Consider the following 19,818-nt stretch of genomic DNA (forward strand, 5'->3'; position numbering starts at 1 on the left):
CTGTCTCACAGCAGTATCTGTGGCCTCCTATTTTGTGCTTAAGTATTATGATCATGATAATGAAATTTGCCATCGTGCTTATTAGTTGCCAAGCATTGTAATAAGCTTTGGGGTGGATACAAGCAAATCGGGTTGGACATAGTCCCTGTGCCATGTAGGGCTCAGTCTCAAACCCCATTTTATAGCTGAGGTAACTGAGGCCCAGAGAAGTGAAACGACTTCCCCAAGGTAACATAGCAGACAAGTGGCGCAGTCCATCCCCTCGCCCCCTCCTACCTCACATTCCTTCTTTCCTTCTACAGCCCAGCATGCACCCTCAGCTCCTCTGCCGCTAACCTCCTCACCATGCCTCATTCTCGCCTGTCCAGCCGTCGACGGCCCATGTCCTCCTCCTGGCCTGGAATGCCCTCCCTCCACACATCCGCCAAACTAGCTCTCTTCCTCCCTTCAAAGCCCTACTGAGAGCTCACCTCCTCCAGGAGGCCTTCCCAGACTGAGCCTCCTCCTTCCTCTCCCCCTCCCCATCCCCCCACCCTACCTCCTTCCCCTCCCCACAGCACCTGTATATATGTTTGTACAGATTTATTCCTCTATTTTACTTATACATATTTACTATTCTATTTATTTTTTGTTAATATGTTTTGTTTTGTTGTTTGTCTCCCCCTTCTAGGCTGTGAGCCCGCTGTTGGGTAGGGACCGTCTCTATATGTTGCCAACTTGTACTTCCCAAGCGCTTAGTACAGTGCTGTGCACACAGTAAGCGCTCAATAAATATGAATGAATGAATGAGCACTTACAGTCTGCAGAGCACTGTACTAATCAAGCAGTCGTATTTCTTGAGCACTTAACTGCACTAAGCACTACTGTACTAAGCACTTGGGAGAGTACAATATTCATTCATTCATTCAATCGTATTTATTGAGCACTTACTGTGTGCAGAGCACTGTACTAAGCACCTGGGAAGTTCAAGTTAGCAACATATAGAGACGGTCCCTACCCAACAGCAGGCTCACAGTCTAGAAGGGGGAGACAGACAACAAAACAAAACATATTAACAAAAGAAAATAAATAGAATAAATATGTACAAATAAAATAAATAGAGTAATAAATACGTACAAACATATATACATATATACAGGTTCTGTGGGGAGGGGAAGGAGGTAAGGCGGGAAGGATGGGGAGGGAGAGGTGGGGGAGAGGAAGGAGGGGGCTCAGTCTGGGAAGGCCTCCTGGAGGAGGTGAACTCTCAGTAGGGCTTTGAAGGGAGGAAGAGAGCTCACTTAGATGTGTGGAGGGAGGGCATTCCAGGCCAGGGGGAGGACATGGGCTGGGGGTCGACGGCGGGACAGGCGAGAACGAGGCACGGTGAGGAGATTAGTGGCAGAGGAGCGGAGGGTGCGGGCTGGACTGGAGAAGGAGAGAAGGGAGGTGAGTAGGAGGGGGTGAGGTGATGGACAGCCTTGAAGCCCAGGGTGAGGAGTTTTGGCCTGATGCGTAGGTTGATTGGTAGCCACTGGAGATTTTTGAGGAGGGGAGTAACATGCCCAGAGCGTTTCTGCACAAAGACGATCAGGGCAGTGGCGTGAAGTATGGATTGAAGTGGGGAGAGACAAGAGAATGGGAGATCGGAGAGGAGGCTGATACAGTAGTCCAGACAGGATAGGATGAGAGCTTGAACGAGCAGGGTAGCGGTTTGGATGGAGAGGAAAGGGAGGATCTTGGCAACGTTGCGGAGCTGAGACCGGCAGGTTTTGGTGACGGCTTGGATGTGAGGGGTGAACGAGAGAGCAGAGTCGAGGATGACACCAATGTTGTGGGCTTGTGAGACGGGAAGGATGGAATTGTCATCAACAGTGATGGGAAAGTCAGGGAGAGGGCAGGGTTTGGGAGGGAAGATAAGGAGTTTAGTCTTGGTCATGTTGAGTTTTAGATGGCGGGCAGACATCCAGATGGAGATGTCCTGAAGGCAGGAGGAGATGCGAGCCTGGAGGGAGGGGGAGAGAGCAGGGGCAGAGATGTAGATTTGACAATATTAGAGACACAGTCCCGGCCCACAACAAATTTACAATCTAGAGGGGCAGACAGACGTTAATATAAATCAACAAATTACAAATATGTACAAAAATGCACTTGGGAGAGAATAATACAACAGAGTTGGTAGTCACGTTCCCTGCCTACAGCGAGCTCATAGTTTAGAGGGGAGACAAACAATATAAATGAATTAGGAAAATGAACATAAGGGCTCTGGGGCTGAGAATGTGATGAATATCAAGTAGTTACCAGATCAAAGTACGTAGGTGACACAGAAGGGAGAGGGAGTAGGAAAAGAGAGGGCTTAATCAGGTAAGGCCTCCTGGAAGAGATGTGATTTTAATACAACTCTCTTGTGCTCTCACACACAGGAAGTGCTCAATGAATACAGTTGAATACCAAGAAGACGTTTTCATTCAGTCAATACTCTATTTCCTTTGTGTAGCAATTTTCTTTAGTAATCCTAATGCATTTTGCTACTCCACACTCCTTTAGGGTGGTTTATGTTAGCACCCAGATGCTTTTGACACATACGTAGGGCTTTCTATGTAACATAATGACATAGTATTTTATTTGCTGTCTTTAAGTCCCCTGCTACATGCCAAACATTACCAAAAGCTGAAGTTGATGCTAGATAATCAAGTAGGATGCAGTCCCTGCCTCACATGGTATTCACAGTCTAAGAATGAGGGAGGGTGGTTATTTTATCCCCATTTTATAACTGAGGAAACTGAGGCACAGAGAAGTTACATGACTTATCAAAAGTCAAAAGGCAGGCACGAGATGAAGCTGGGATTAGAATCCAGGTCCTGCAACATCATCTGGAACATTTTAAATTTTTTTTTTGTTCACCCCATGTTTCTGGGAAACCTCTGATGCCACCAACTTTGCTCCAAAGCGATTGTGTTCCTCTCCCTGGCTCTTGAGAACACAGCAGTCATTTCAGATTTAGGGAATTCAGAGCCAAGAACCAAGATGGAGTGAGGCAGCAGACATAATTTTAAAATACCAGACATAAAGGTGTCTGATGTAATCTTCTTCCTGATCAGGGTAATGACCAGCCGAAAACTGGAATGTTGGGCATAAAATTGGCTGGAAGGCCTCCCTACTTTATGCTTATCAAGAGGCATCCTTTACTAATCACTCTGCAACTTTCATTAAAGTGCCCTTCTGACCATCCTTGCTTCATTCCTCTATGTAATTGTGGCAGTGGGAAAGAGATAGCACTGCCCTTCAAATGCCATTTATAATTTTTATTTGCATTGCTGCCCACCCTGTCAGATCTGACAAGAATACAGACCTGTTATTTTTGCCTAATTTGATCCTTGACCTGCCATTCATGTATTTGCAGTTTTTTATGGTATTTAAGTGCTAAATGGGTGTCAGGCACTGAACTAAGAGCCGGGGTAGATACAAGGTAATCCAATTGAACGCAGTCCATGTCCCATATGGGGCTCACCATCTTAATCCCCATTTTACAGATGAGGTAACTGAGGCACAGATAAGTAAAGTGACTTGTCCAAGGTCACACAGCAGACTAGAGGCAGAGCCGTGAATAGAATAAAACCCAGGTCCTTCCACTCCCAGGCTCATGCTGTATCCACTAGGCCATGCTGCTTCTCTTAAAAAGCTGATTCTTAAGGTTGATTTTTAGGGATGGATCATTTCATTTTGAGTGGGGGTGGGATTTAATTATGGCGCTTACACCAGTAGATATTGCCAGATGCTAATATATCCATTTTATTTTTCTGTGGTTTTCCTTCGGAGGTCCCCTCCCTTGAGCCTCTTTATACCTCTTTTTCTCTGTCTACAGGTTAAAATGCAGTGGGCAAATGCTTCCACCCTGACAGGGCTTTCTGAAGTCCCTTGCACTTGATAGCAATTTCTGAAATCTACTTCCCGGCTGCCTGAGCCTGGATCCTGAATTCCGATCCCCTGCCCTCATCTTTCAGCTGCATGGAGGAAAATATGGGCTCTCTCTAGCATTTAAACGATTCAGTGTGTCCACCTGAATGCCAGCCAATGCTTCAGTGGCATTGGCATACATCTGTCAGTTTTTGAGTCTGTGCTTGTGTTTCTGAGTGTTATTTTTTGCGGGTGATGGTTTTCTTCACGAGTATACTTGTCGATTTCTACTTGGAATTCAGTTCTCCGTAATGAATACTCAGTCTGTGTTGGATTCAAACAGACAGTCACCGTCGTTCAAGTCAGAAAAGCTTGGTTCCGGTCAAAGACTTGTGCTGCATTTTAAAAATGATCACGTTTTTAATAGGGAAGTCTTCCTACTGAGAGTCCTCCCTGCCTCTACTTGATCCGACCTCCATGGCTCATCTCTCTTGGTTAAGGAGCAGTGTATCCTAGTGGGTAGAGCACAGTCCTGGGTTCTAATCTTGTCTTTACCATTTGTCTGCTGTGTGACCTTGGAAAACTCACTAACTTCTCTGCCTACCGTACGTGCTTAATAAATATGATTGACTGATGTAACTTCTCTGTGCCATAGTTTCCTCATCTTTAAAGTGGGGATTAAGACTGTGAGCACATGGACTGTGTGCCACTTAATTAGTTTGTATCTACCCCAGCTCTTTGTACAGTGCCTGGCACATAGTAAACGCTTAACAAATGCCATGGGGAAAAAACAACCCACGAAACAGCCATAGGGGAAACTGGTGAAATCCTTCCACTGGACGGAGGTGTGCCTGAACTCTCAATTTGAGAATCTGGGGCTTGTAAAGCACTGTTGGTTGACCCAGCTCATAGCCTAAGTACTTGAAATCTGGAGGTTTTTGAGAAATTGAAGTGTCTTTGTGCAAAAACCTCTAAGCCCTGAAGACTTCAGTAAGCATAAACCTAATCTCCTTTTATGGTTTCACGATGAACAGGGCTCTGACTCACTATACGACTTCCACTGTGGACAGTTATTTTGCAGTAGGATAACTCTTATGAAATGTTACTCCCGCTAGTGACTTCAGATTCTCTTGTTTCATCATTTTCTATTTCTAATTTACAGAACTGAGTCCTTTGTGGAAGTGTCCAGTTGATGCTGAAGCAGCTGTCAAACTGGGAGGAGGTAAGGGAAGGGGACACTATTAAGAATCCTGTTTTGGAAGTATGTCTGTTTCTGATTTTTAAAAAAATCATTGCTTGGTGAACACCTCTCCTTTCCCCTCATATCCCCTTCTTGTTTTATCATCACAACACCCTCAGTACCACAGTGCCACACTATGCTGGGCATAGTATGTGTCATGAAGAAGTAATTTAAATTTCATGCACTGTTGTAACACATAGCAATGAGGGTCTTGCACCTCATTTCACAGTCATGGGCTAATCAGTCAAGTAATCATTCTTATCCAACACCTGCACCTTGAAGAGAACTGTCCTAAGGCTTGGGAGAGTACAATAGATGTCAAATGCTCGGTCTCAGCTTGAAAGATCTTAATTGGTCATATTTATAGAGTGCTTACTGGGTACAGAGTTGGTAGGCACACTCCCTTCCCATAAGTAGCTTAAAGCAAAAGACAGGCAGACAGAAAGTATTTCCAAATAGTGGGAGCAGGAGGAAAAGGAAGGATGCAACTGGGACGTAAGAGTATCGAAAGGTGAATTAACGAGTGCACATCGATCAATATACACAGTGTTACAGATGGCACCTGAAACATGAATTGGTGAAAATTATTGGGGAAAGTTTGGTTGAGGTAGGATTTCAGGGGGGCTTTGAAGGTTGGAAGAGCTGTGGCCTGGTGGTCTTGGTGGTGTGGGGAAGGAGTTTCAGGCAGAAGGAAGGCCTGAACAGTACAGCAGACGTGGAAGATGAATTTTTGAAGTTTGCTGGAGAACAGTTGGCTTCTCTGACAGAGGTAAAAGAACTATTAAGGAATTAGTGTCTTTAGAACTACAGATTAAACCCTACCCATGAGGCAAATTTGTTTTTCAGAGGAAACGAATGCCATTTAAATTAAAATCTCAGGAAATCTAGAAGCCCTTTTCTGAGCCTTAAAGCCTGGCACATCCTCTGCCACATCCACGCCTGACAACCCTCGACCGCACCCATTTCTCTGGGCAAGTGCCACATTTAAATCAGCTTCTTTGGCTCTCGGCATGGGGAGGATGTTTTTGGGAGAACAAGGGAAGAAACATTGGAAAAATGGGATTCTTGCATTGGATCAATTTGCTAAGTAGGTGAGAGATGGCACTTTTTTAGGAGTGCTTCTAGGAGAAGCAGCATGGCTCAGTGGAAAGAGCATGGGCTTTGGAGTCAGAGGTCATGGGTTCAAATCCCGCTCCGCCAATTGTCAGCTGTGTGACTTCGGGCAAGTCACTTAACTTCTCTGGGCCTCAGTTACCCCATCTGTAAAATAGGGATGAAGACTGTGAGCCCCCCATGGGACAACCTCATCACCTTGTAACCTCCCCAGCGCTTATAACAGTGCTTTGCCCATAGTAAGCGCTTAATAAATGCTATGATTATTATTATTTTTTTTGATCGTACAGAGAATCACCACTTATACCACTACTGTGCAAGTCTAGGGATTTTGAATGAACGATATGGAAGAAGCATTATTCTTCTCAAAGATTATATATTTTTTTACCATCTTGAAAGCAGGGACAGGTGCATTTTCTGTTAATGCCAAGAGAGGAACTCTGTTAAAAGTCTAACAAGCAGAAGAGGTTTTTTTATGTGGGTGGGCTGCTGGATTCTACCAACATGTGTAAAACGACTCTGTGACATAGTGCTTTAAAAAACGTGTCTGAGTTCCCAAAAAATTGTCATTAGAGCGATGATATGAGTCATACAGGGAAACTGCTAAATCTTGCTGGTGCTTCTTCCACACGATTTCCAGAATTTACCCCTTCCTCCCTCTCCACCCCAACTGCTATTGTTCTGGCTTAAACTCGGCTTATGCCTAGTGGAGAAGTTTGGGCCTGGGAGTTAGAGGAACTGGGTCCTAATCCCAGCTCTTTCACTTGCCTGTTGTGTGAACTTGAGCAAGTCACTTAACTTCTCTTTGCCTCGACTACTTCATTTGTAATACCTGTTCTCCTGCCCTCTTACACTATGGGATAGGGACTGTGTCCGATCTGCTTATATTGTATCAACTCCATTACTTGGCACATGGGAAGAGCTTACTTTACAAATACGACTTATTAGTAGTAGTAGTATCAATAGTAGTATTACTATTACTATAATGTCTTGGTTGGACTAATATATCAGCCTTCTGAATGTGGTCTCCTGCTGTTTGGATCATCTTTTTGAAGTGTGCTCAGCACACAACTTTCTGCTCCTGGCTTCCTGTTTTCCTGCTCATCAAGCCAAAACCCTTTTCAGTTGCTTCAGGAAACTCCATCAGGTTCCCCAGTTCTAAATGTAGGCTCATTTCATGCACTATTACACTCCTCTGCTGTCACTTTTCATTCCTTCTGCATTCGTTTTCTAATTGCACCCCACTCTTAAGTTTCACACATTTCATCACAGCCGTAATCTGTTTCCGCAGCCTTAACCTCCCTCTACAAATCTGCAGAGCACGGGTCTCTTTAATTTCAAACTCCTAAAATTCCACCTCATCCAAGAAGCCTTCCCCAATTAATTCACAGCATCCCAATACATACCAATCCAACAGTCACCCTTAGCACATATTACATTTTATCCCTATCCTCAAAACATTGTCAATTGTGCATTTAATTATTTTCTCAGGCATTGTCTCCTGACATATGTTCTAGACTGAGCCTGCTGTTGGGTAGGGACCGTCTCTATATGTTGCCAACTTGTACTTCCCAAGTGCTTAGTACAGTGCTCTGCACACAGTAAGCACTCAATAAATACGATTGAATGAATGAATATGTTTTCTATTTTGTATTTTTTGTAGACTTTCTGCTCTGTAAGTCGTTCTGGTATGTGTATCCATAGAATTTTCTCGGTAAAAATACGGAAGTGGTTTACCATTGCCTTCTTCTGCACAATGAAAACTTGAGTCTCTGCTGTCTTTGATCAACATTTTGTTTGGTCTAGCATCCAACTTTCACTCTTTCCTATACTGCTGCTGCTTCAGCCTAGACTTTTCCATTACGGATAACCCTAGCGAGAGAGTATCTCTCCAATGGCATAACTAAACTTCTTTGGCTTCTTTGGCTTACGCAAACTCTCCTGCCACAATAAGGCATTGATTGATAGGAGAGGCAGAGGCGGACCAGCAAGCAGATGGCTAGAAATCATAATAACAATAATGGAATAACCATTAGCAAGGTTACGGATTATGGCAGAAGATAAGGTGCTCTTGGAGAAATATATCCATAGAGTCATGAATTGGAAATGACTTGATAATGTTTGATAATAATAATACCTGCTCTGGCCATGTTTTTTCCTTCCGCTGTTTGCAAACACTTACTCTGCTTCTCATTAGTTTGTAAACGTCTTCAGGCAGCAAAGGTGTGTCTTGGTTCTTTTGTACACTCTTGAGAATTTAGTACTCCACACTGTGATTAATGATTCATAGAGTAAAGCTGTATTTTTATTGTGGATTTGCTTTAGTTTGACTAAACTTGACAGTATGAGCATTCTAATGAATTGTTGGATAATTTTTTCCAAAAGCGCTGAGTTATAATCAAAATATGCCATAAGTATTTTGTTTCATTTTATGACTCTTTTTCATGGAATTGAGGGAACTTTAGCCGTAATTTATTTACAAGGCAAGGAGGGTGAAGGTTGGGGAAAAATCCTTGTTCTTTTGGACTGACCTGATATAACACACAAAAAAACTTTCCAATTAAACATTTCAGTTTTGAATTAAAATTCAATCTAATCTTATAACTGCTATGAAACTGTCAAGCCTTTTCATAATAAACTTTTACAGATTTCTTAGATAAGGTTTTTATTTTCTTGGCATAATCCAGTTTGTGTTTCATTTTAGCTGGAAGTATCATCTGTAAAACCAGAGAACTCAGACGTGGCAAAACTTACTCTCCTCGTGACTGACAACTGTAAAGAGATTTTACCTCATAAGCCTGGATTAGTAAACCCGCATCAGAGAAATTGAATTTCCAGGTAAAAAACTTTCCTAAGTGCTGTGTAAATAGAGCATATATTAAACAATTCTCTTTTAAAGTTCCAGATGCATCCTTATATCCATGAAGGTACTGTCTTATGTAAATAACACATTCCTAGGCTTCTGTGAATTAAGAAGGATTGTCTTTAATTTGATATTACTGAGGTAACTCTGATTAACTCTTCCCTATTGCCTTTTTTATTAACCCATAATTCAGAATTGAAGTGGTGTGAACTTGCATGTATTTTCAAAACTTATTTTGATTTTGAACTAAAAGTATTTCCCACTATATTCAGCATTTATAAAAAATAGTATTATACTTTAAAAGTAAATGTTACTGTGGCTTATAATTTTGGATATTGAAAGTTAAAATTCAAAATAATTGATATTTAAGCTTGCAGAAATGTGTATAAAATCTGGAAATAAACTTCAACTCTCTTTTTGTTGTCACCTTTAAAAATGTGTATTGTTTAGGTATTGACTTAAATAAAGCCACCGTTTTGTATTTTAAATGATTTCTGGGTATAGGCTTATGTGGAAATAAACACTGAGGCCTTTTATTATGCTAATTGCATTAGTTTATGATAGTAACTTTGAGAGCCAAAATAAGGTAGATTAATCAGCAGTTATCATCAAGGGTATGTGTTGAACTCCTACTAAGTGGAGAATACTGTTTTAAAAGTTAAGTGGACAGCCAGATAAAAATTATTTGATCCCTCCATTCTAATGACTTAAAGGTTAATGGGGAAAATGAGAAATACTTAGGCAGGAATACCCATTGTAGACAGTTGGATCTTATAGTTTTATTTTTCCATATTCCTTCTCTCCCTCCCACATTCTCTAAACTAGTTTTATTTGTTTATTATATCTTTGATTTTCTTTGCTTTCTGGTATTTTGTCTTCCCTACAGCTACAGAACTCTCCTTATCAACATTTTATTCAATGTTATTCAATCAATCTATTAATCGATGGTATTCACTGGCTACATAGTGTATGCAGAGCAGTGTTATTAAGCATCTGGGAGAGTACAGTGCAACAGAGTTGGTAGGCAACATGTCTTACCCACAAGTAGCTATTGAAAATAGGAATTTTCTATATCTGTTTGGTTTACCCACTATTCTGATCTCTGGGCATCAATATTTTAAAGTGTCCAATAATTAAAAAAAGACAAAAAGAGAAGTGGGAAAATTAAGCAAGTAGGATTGAGACCTAGGGAAAGTTAATACTACCCAAAGGATTGTATCCTTCATCCTGGCATTGAAAGAGATTATACTAACCCATTTTGGATTGCTTGTCCTTGAATTTATCCAAACTTCTCTTGAACCTGCTGATATTCCAGCCCACGCGTATTCCTGGGCTGACATACACTGTATATTTGTCTGCATTGTAGAGAAGTGGTCCTTTTGCTTTGAACCAATCACCTGCAACCTGTAATGGGTGCTTCTTTGTCCTTCCATTTTGGGATTTAGGGATTTTGTGTTCATACCCGTCATGATTTTGAAGATTTCATTGATGTCACCTCTCAGCTTCACCTTTCCATCCAGAATATTTCTAATCGTTTTAGGGTCACCTCAGATTCATTCATTCAGTAGTAGTTATGGAGCACTTACTGTGTGCAAAGCACTGTACTAAGCGCTTGACTGTACTAAAAGGAGATGAAACAACTCCATTCCCCTGATCAATCAATAAGTGGTATTTATTGAACACTTACTGTGTGCAGAGCACTTTGCTAAGTGGTTGGGAGAGTGCAATATAACAGAGTTGGTGGACGTGTTCCCTGCCCACAAGGAGCTTACAGTCTTGTTGACTTTCTCTATATCTTCTACAGGCCTGATGTGATTTGGAGTTGGCCAGGCTTGAGAGAAAATACCAAAACTAAGAGCTGGGAATGAAAGTGAACTGCTAGTAGCCCTCCTTTCCCACTGCTGCCAGACTCAATTCTGGGAGCCGTGTAACCTGTCAGTCCACTAAGAGTAGAAGAGGTCTGGCTGCTTTGAGTTATCCCGAGGTTTCCCCTGAGAGATGGTGTTGTTCTTCTTTCACATTAACTCAGAAACACACTCCACTGAATCCTGTGGAGAAGTCGAAAGGTTTCATAGCTATAGCAGTTGCCTTTTAGGGATGGAAGGCATAATTACTAAAATAGCCTAGACTGTGATCCTAGGGGTTGGGAACCTTAATTTAAGACCAACATGCTATCTATTAATTATGCTTGTTATGCTCTTCATATTTATTTTTTATTCCCCTTACCATAGAGTACCAACTCTCTCTTATCTCATGTGAGCATTAGCCAAGTCACATGGCTATAAACCCCTGTTCTTTCGAGGAGTTAAGAGATGAGATTTGTTACTGTTGATGTCAGATTAAAAAACCAGGACTGAGCTCAATATTCCTCACTATTTTTCAACAACTCTTACAAGTTGAATTCACTGTAGACTGACATTCCAAAGAAAGAGAAGTAGCATGGCAGACTGACTTTCCTGAGAAAGAGAAGTAGCATGGCCTAGTGGAAAGAGAACATGCCTGGGAGTCAGAGGACCTGGATTCTAATCCTGGCTTTGCTAATTCCTCTGCCATTTACTTGCTCTGTGACCTTGGTCAAGGCACTTCACTTCTCTGTGCCTCTGTTTCCTCAACTGTAAAATAGGGATTTGATACCTGGTCTTCCTCCTACTTAGATTGGGAGCCCCATGTGGGACAGGTTCACAAACTGACCTAATAAACTTGTACCTATCTCAGCACTTAGTGTTTAACATATAGTAAGTGCTTAGCAAATACCATTAAAAAAAGGTGTAATATCCAGTACCAGGGCAAAACGCTATCAGGTCCTGCATAAAAAAGTAGAAAACTCAGTTAAGAAAGCCAACATGTCCTTTTTGAGATTGGCAGTTTGGTGATTTGGAGAGTCAAGCTTCATACTCATCTGAGATCTGAATAACTGACCCACTTGCTGGCCTTCTATTTGACTCTATTCTGAAGTCTACCCAGGAGGTGCCTATGTGTTCTTGAATAGTTTCATTAGTTTCTCCAGGAAGCAATAATAAATATCCAGTGGTAAACCGGGGTCATTAACAATGAGATCCTGGGTATTCACCCCATCCCAATTTTATTGGATAGAATATCTGCAAAGAATAAACATTAGCAGCATCCCAGGCAAATTGTTTATGGTAAATCCAAAGCATATGGAAGTCAAGATGGGCCAGAACAAATATTTTAGAGTCCATAGTAAAGCCTAATCTGAGACAGAGTAGTGTCACAGCAGGTTGTTGGGAGGTAGCGGCAGCAGACAGATCAGCAGGGATTGTTGCTCTTTAAGAAGTTGGATGGCCATTTGTCTGAAACCCAGAAAGCCAGTCTGGTTTTCGGGTAGTTTGTTGTCTGGTACAGACTTGCAACTGGACACCTTTATATTCGGTATTCAAGTTTTCAGCGACCAGCCTCCCTCACCTACTGACACCAGTTTACGTAGCCTGGAACCGGTGCCCATGTTCAGAGGAACCAAGGAAGGAAATGCAATGACTCTCAGTGCTGGGTGATGCATGTGATGTCAAGGTTGATCCTGGGGTCCATTTATTTTTGTTCTCACTGCCCACCCTACTTGAGCAGTGTTGAAGAAGCTCAGAATGCCAGAGGACAGATTCAAAAGCTGTGGCAAATACTTCAGATGGCAAGGTGATCAACACACGGAGACAAATGGAGAGTAATTCCCACTTATGTCTTTCTAGCACGTGAACATATTTGAGTAAAGCTCAGTAAGTAGTGTCTACTTCCCATACAAAAGATAGTAATGTGTATGTTTGTAGGCATATGGAATTGTGGCATGGTTTCCAGGTCAATGGACTCTCCTGACCAGTTCTTGATTTGAACCACTGTTGAACCTCTTTCTTATGAGTCAATTATTCAAATAACCGTAGAGTTTCCAAAAGGCTCAGAGACCAGTGCAGGGAAGTGGCACCCATAAAACCAATCTCCCCTCTAGACTGTCTCCCCCTTCTAGACTGTAAGCTCACTGTGGGCAGGGACTGTGCCTGTTTATTGTTGCATTCTACTCTCCCAAGTACTTAGTACAGTGCTCTGCACATAGGTGCTCAATAAATACAAATGAATGAATTGATTAATATTGCTCTTCCTTCCAAATAGATCGTAAGCTCACTATGGGCAGGGACGGTGTCTGTTTATTGTTGCATTCTACTCTCCCAAGTACTTAGTGCAGTGCTCTGCACATAGTAGGTGCTCAATAAATACGAATGAAGGAATTGATTAATATTGCTCTTCCTTCCAAATAGATCTTCCATGGCCCTTTTTTTTAGGGTATTTGTTAGGCACTTGTTATGTGCCAAGCACTGTTATAAGCTCTATGGTAGTTACAACATAATCGGGTTGGACACAGTCCATGTCCCACATGGGGCTCACAGTCTTAATCTCCATTTTACAGTTGAGGTAATTGAGGCACAGAGAAGTGAAGTGACTTGCCCAAGGTCACACAGCAGACAAGTGGCGGAGCTGGGATTAAAACCCAGGTCCTTCCGTCTCTCAGGCCCATGCTTTATCTGCTAGGCTATGCTGCTTCTCTTTTCTTCTCCTTTTGATATTCCCCCCCAGCCTCAAATATCCACCGTCTACATTATGGTACATTTTCAATGTGAGGAATTATTTTGATGTTGCAGTGTTTGGCTAATGCTGTGGCTCTTTCAGTACACTAGATTCTTAAAAGCCACCCTTATTCCTGAAAGCCAGTACTGCATGTGGGGGCATTTTCACTCTTCAAGAATAAATCAAGTTGGTTTGTGATTTAGCACATGTGAACATATCTTATGTAGAAGCTGTTAAATATTGAAAGCAAGAACAAAATAGCTCTTGCAGAAAAACTTGGAAAGTGAATCCATTTTAAAGGAGACATTGTCTAGTTTGGTAAGTTCTGCATAAATGTTGTCTTTGTCTTCATCTGTTAGCTGGTGCTCTCTTATAGTGGAAAAAAGAGTTTGCTCTTTACATGTAGCAGTAGTGTGGAATTTTAATGAAATTTGCAGAGGTGAGGGTCTCTGATTTTTTTTCTCTCTTTTGCTATGAGTTCCAAATTAGAATAGGAAATTTTTTTGGAAAGATTTGGTAAGCAAATCATCAAAAAAAATCATGAAAAGATAAAACCAAGAAAGATCCTCTGGCCTGCTGAGATGTACAACTTGGTTTTCTTCTAATTCTCCCCACAACTAATTTTCTTTGTGTACATATAGGCATAAAGACTGATAGTCAGTGGTATTACTGAGTACTTGGTGCAGAGTACTACACTAAGCACATGGGAGAGTAGAAAGGATAACCAGTGTTCACCAAGTAGTGACCCACAGTTCATTTGTGGTCTGGCAGAGAGTTTGATCCATCAAAGCCCCTTTTGTTCCCCCACTAGCTTTACTGACAAGGCCAAACAATCATATTTCCCCCCTTCAAAGACCTACTGAAGGCTCACCTCCTTCAGGAGGCCTTCCCAGACTAAGCCCCCCTTATCCTCCCCTCCCCATCACCCCGACTCCTTCCCTTTGCTCTGACCCCCTCCCCACCCCACAGCACTGGTGTATATATGTACATATCTGTAATTCTATTTATTTATATTAATGCCTCTTTACTTGTTTTGATGTGTATATAGCTATTATTCTATTTATTTATATTGATGTTATTGGTGCCTGTTTACTTCTATTGATGTCTGTCTCCCCAATGCTAGACTGTGTGCCCATTGTGGGCAGGGATTAATAATAATAATAATAATAATAATAATAATAATAATAATAATAATAATAATAATAATAATAGCATTTGTTAAGCGCTTACTTTGTGGAAAGCACCATTCTAAGCGCTGGGGGGATACAAGGTGATCAGACTGTCCCGCGTGGGGCTCACAGTCATCATCCCCATTTTACAGATGAGGTAACTGAGGCTCCGAGAAGTTAAGTGACTTGCCCAAGGTCACACAGCAGACATGTGACAGAGCCGGGATTCGAACCCATGACCTCTGACTCCAAAGCCCGTGCTCTTTCCACTGAGCCACGCTGCTTCTGTCTCTGCTTCTGAAAGAGGATTGTCTCTCTTTGTTGCTGAATTGTACTTTCTAAGCACTTAGTACAGTGCTCTGCACACAGTAAGCGCTCAATAAATGTGATTGAATGAATGAATGAATGAAGCAGCTTGGCCTAGGGGAAAGAGCATAGGCCTGGCAGTCGAGGACCTGGGTTCTAATTCCATCTCCACTACTTACCTGCTGCGTGATCTTGGGCAAGTCACTTAACTTCTCTGAGCCTCAATTTCCTCATCTGCAAAATGGGGATTCAATACCTGTTCTCCTGCCAACTTAAAATGTTGGCCCCTTGTGAGACCTGATTATCTTGTATCTACCCCTAGGCGTAGCACAGCGTGGCACATAGTAAGTGCTTTTATAAAAACCACAATAATTATTATTATTATTATTATTATTGGACTGTCTCATTCGTGATTGACGAAACTGATAGTGGGACTCTGGGTCATTGATAATGGCTACATGAGAAGCAATAAAGAGATGATAAATCTACAAATGACATAATTTAGAATGAAACGTATCTGAGAATCTCCAGTAGGCCATATCAGTGAGACTGTGAGCCCACTGTTGGATAGGGACTGTCTCTATATGTTGCCAACTTGTATTTCCCAAGCGCTTAGTACAGTGCTCTGCACATAGTAAGCGCTCAATAAATACGATTGATGATGATGAATGAGATATGTTTCTGTGGTCCTTCCTATTTCAGATGCCCCAGATATGGCCCTCAGGAAATTAAGAGTTGAGAACTACCTGTGCAAGTCTGGTTTTCTTGTTTATTTTCTCTGTTCGGACGATTATCAATGCAAATTACCCTGGTCTTAAAAAAAGGTTGGTGGGTTTTCAAATGACAAGTAAGATCTCCTTCAGGAGTTCTGAGAGACCCAAAGTTTTTCAGCGTCTAAACTGTAGTTTACCAAGGGTGTGGTTTTGGGGTTTTTTTTCTGAATTGAGTAATTGGCACACAGAACAGGTCATTCAAAAATGACTAAGTAAAATTCAATCAAATGGTAATTATTGAGCACTCTGTGCAGAGTGGTATATTAAGTTCTTGGGAGAGTACAGTATGACGTGTTCCCTCCCCTCAAGGAACAGAGACTTTTATATATGTGTGTGTGTGTTTGTGTGCATACACACATTTATATGTGTATTTGTGTATATGTATATACATTCACACACATGCATATTCATTCATTCATTCATTCAATTGTATTTATTGAGTGCTTACTGTGTGCAGAGCACTGAACTAAGCACTTGGGAAGTACAAGTCAGCAACATATAGACAGTCCCTACCCAACAACAGGTTCACAGTCTAGAAGGGGGAGACAGACAACAAGACAAAACATGTAAACAGGTGCCAAAACCGTCAGAATAAATAGAATTATAACTATATGCACAGCATTAACAAAATAGAGAGTAAATATGTACAAGTAAATAAATAGAGTAATAAATCTGTACAAATATATACAAGTGCTATGGGGAGGGGAAGGAGGTAGGGTGGGGGAGTGGCAATGGGGAGGAGGAAAGGAAAAAGGGGGCTCAGTCTGGGAAGGCCTCCTGGAGGAGGTGAGCTCTCAGTAGGGCTTTGAAGGGAGGAAGAGAGCTAGTTTGGCTATATATTCATATGCACATGTATATATATATACAGATATATATGTGTATATATAAGGGGGGTGTTTATATGGCACTTAAGTACATACATATCTGTAATTTATTTATATCATTATCTGTTTCCCCCTCTAGACTGTAAGCTCATTGTGAGCTGGGAATGTGTTTACCTATTCTGTTATAGTGTTATACTGTACTCTCCCAAATTCATTGATTCATTGAATCATATTAAGCACTTACTGTGTGCAGAGTACTGCACTGAGCACTTGGGAAAGTATAATACAACAGTAAGCAGTGACAATCCCTGCCCACAATGAGCTCACAGTTTAGAGGGGGGGGAGACAGACATCAATACAAATAGACATCAGTACAAATAAGTAAAATTACAGATATATGCATAAATATTGTGGGGCTGCGAGGGGGTGGAAAAGAGCAAAGGGAGCGAGTCAGGGAAATATAGAAGGGAAGGGAGATGAAGAAAGTGAGGCTTTGTCAGGAAAGGCTCCTTGGAGGAGATGTATCTTCAAGAAGGCTTTGGAGGCGGGGAGAGTAATTGTCTGGTGGATTTGAGGAGGGAAGGCGTTCCAGGCCAGAGGCAGGACATGGGCCAGAGGTCGGTGGCGAGACAGGTGATATCAAGGCACAGTGAGAAGGTTAGCACCAGAGGAGTGAAGTTTGTGGGCTGAGTTGTAGAAGGAGAGAAGCAAGGTGAGGTAGGAGGGGGCAACGTGATGGACAGCTTCAAAGCCAATGGTGAGGAGTTTTTGTTTGATACAGAAGTGGATAGGCAACCACGGTTGATTTTTGATGAGGGGGGTGACATGCAATGAATGTTTCTGTAGAAAGATGATCTAGGTAGTGGAGTGAAGTATGGACTAGAGTAGGGAGAGATGAGGTTGAGAGGTCAGCAAGGAGGCTGATGCAGTAATCTAGATGGGATAGAATGAGTGATTGTATTAACACGGTAGAAGTTTAGATGGAGAGAAAAGAGTGGGTTTTAGCAATGCCGTGAGGGCAGGACTAGATGATTTGATGACAGATTGAATATGTGGGTTGAATGAGAGAGAGGAATCAAGGATATTGCCAAGGTTACAGACTTGTGAGATGGGAAGGATGGTAGTGCCGTCTACAGTGATGGGAAAGTCAGAAAGAGAAGAGGGTTTGGGTGGGAAGATGAGGAGCTCTGTTTTGGACATGTTAAGTTTGAGGAGAGGACATCAAAGTAGAGATGTCCTGAAGGCAGGAGGAGATACGAGCCTGGAGGGAGGGGGAGAGAACACAGGAGGTGATGTAGATTTGGGTAACATCTGCATAGACATTCATTCACTCATTCATTCATTCAATCGTATTTATTGAGCGCTTACTGTGTGCAGAGCACTGTACTAAGCACTTTGGGAAGTACAAGTTGGCCACATATAGAGACGGTCCCCACCCAACAGTGGGCTCACTGTCTAGAAGGGGGAGACAGAGAACAAAACAAAACATATTAACAGAATAAAATAAATAGAATAAATATGTACTAGTAAAATAAATAAATAGAGTAATAAGCATATATACAGGTGCTGTGGGGAAGGGAAGGAGGTAAGGCGGGGGGGATGGAGAGGGGGAAGAGGGGGACAAGAAGGAGGCGGCTCAGTCTGGGAAGGCCTCCTGGAGGAGGTGAGCTCTCAGTGGGGCCTTGAAGGGAGGAAGAGAGCTAGCTTGGCAGATGGGCAGAGGGAGGGCATTCCAGGCCAGCGGGATGACGTGGGCCGGGGGTTGATGACGGGACAGGGGAGAACGAGGCACGGTGAGGAGATTAGCGGCAGAGGAGCGGAGGGTGCGGGCTGGGCTGTAGAAGGAGAGACTGGAGGTGAGGTAGGAGGGGGCGAGGTGATGGACAGCCTTGAAGCCCGGGGTGAGGAGTTTCTGCCTGATGCGCAGGTTGATTGGTAGTTGAAACCTTGGAGGGAATGAGTTCTCCAAGGTAATGAATGCAGTTGGAGAATAGAAGGGACCCCGGAACTGAACCTTGAGGGTCCCCACAGTTAGGGGCTGGGAGGCAGAGGAGGAGCCCAAGAAGAAGACTGAGAATGAGTGGCCAGCGAGATAAGAGGAGAACCAGGAGAGCACACCAATGCTCGGCACACAGTGAGTGTTTAATGAATATGATTTATTGGTATATATCTATATAGTTATGTATATGTCTATAAACATATACACATGTATAAATGTGTGTGTGTGTGTGTGTGTGTGTGTGTGTGTGTGTGTGTGCTGAGAACAGTGCCAGCACTTTAAACAGTGTCTCAGCACTTAGAAAAGTGCCTGGCACATAGAAGGTGCTTAACAAATACCATCATTATTACTTAGCAGAGTACACTAGAAGCAAAAGACACAATCAGTGGCCTTAAGTTTACAGTATAAAGGGGAATGTTGATGGACATAAATAATTTAAAATTAGTAGGAGAAAGAACAACAATATAACAAGGAGCAGTGTAAGAATGCAGTAGTTGAATAAGTGATTGGGTATATTTAATAATAATAATAATAATGATGATGGTATTTATTAAGCACTTACTATGTGCCAAGCACTGTTCTAAGCACTGGGGGGGATACAAGGTAATCAGGTTGTCAATCAATCAATCAATCGTATTTATTGAGCACTTACTGTGTGCAGAGCACTGTACTAAGCGCTTGGGAAGTACAAGTTGGCAACATATAGAGACAGTCCCTACCCAACAGTGGGCTCACAGTCTAAAAGGGGGAGACAGAGAACAAAACCAAACATACTAACAAAATAAAATAAATAGAATAAATAGAATAGAATAATAGAATAGAATAATAGAATAGAATAAATAAATAGCCCCACGTGGGGCTCACAATCTTAATCCCCATTTTACAGATGTGGGAACTGAAGCACAGAGAAGTTAAGTGACTTGCCCAAAGTCACACAGCAGACAAGTGGTGGAGCCAGGATTAGAACCCATGACCTCTGAATCCCAAGACTGTGATCTTTCCACTGAGCCATGCTGCTTCTCTGAAGTTTTACTATATTTGATTCTCAAGTGCTTAGTACAGTGCTCTGAACTACGTAAGCACTCT

The 19,818-nt window shown here is 42.1% G+C and overlaps 1 protein-coding gene across 2 annotated transcripts in view; it reads left to right on the forward strand.

Moving 5' to 3' along the window:
- The first annotated feature begins 5,037 nt into the window (after positions 1-5,037).
- CYRIA (CYFIP related Rac1 interactor A) overlaps positions 5,038-19,818 on the forward strand; it is a 77,174-nt gene continuing 62,393 nt past the window's right edge. For both annotated transcript variants that reach the window (XM_038746288.1, XM_038746297.1), the window contains exons 1-2: positions 5,038-5,098; positions 8,934-9,067. The gene's annotated coding sequence lies outside the window, so the exon portion shown is untranslated. The remainder of the gene's footprint in view (positions 5,099-8,933; positions 9,068-19,818) is intronic.

This window comes from Tachyglossus aculeatus, chromosome 1 (assembly GCF_015852505.1).
Source record: "Tachyglossus aculeatus isolate mTacAcu1 chromosome 1, mTacAcu1.pri, whole genome shotgun sequence".
Taxonomy (NCBI): Eukaryota; Metazoa; Chordata; class Mammalia; order Monotremata; family Tachyglossidae; genus Tachyglossus; species Tachyglossus aculeatus.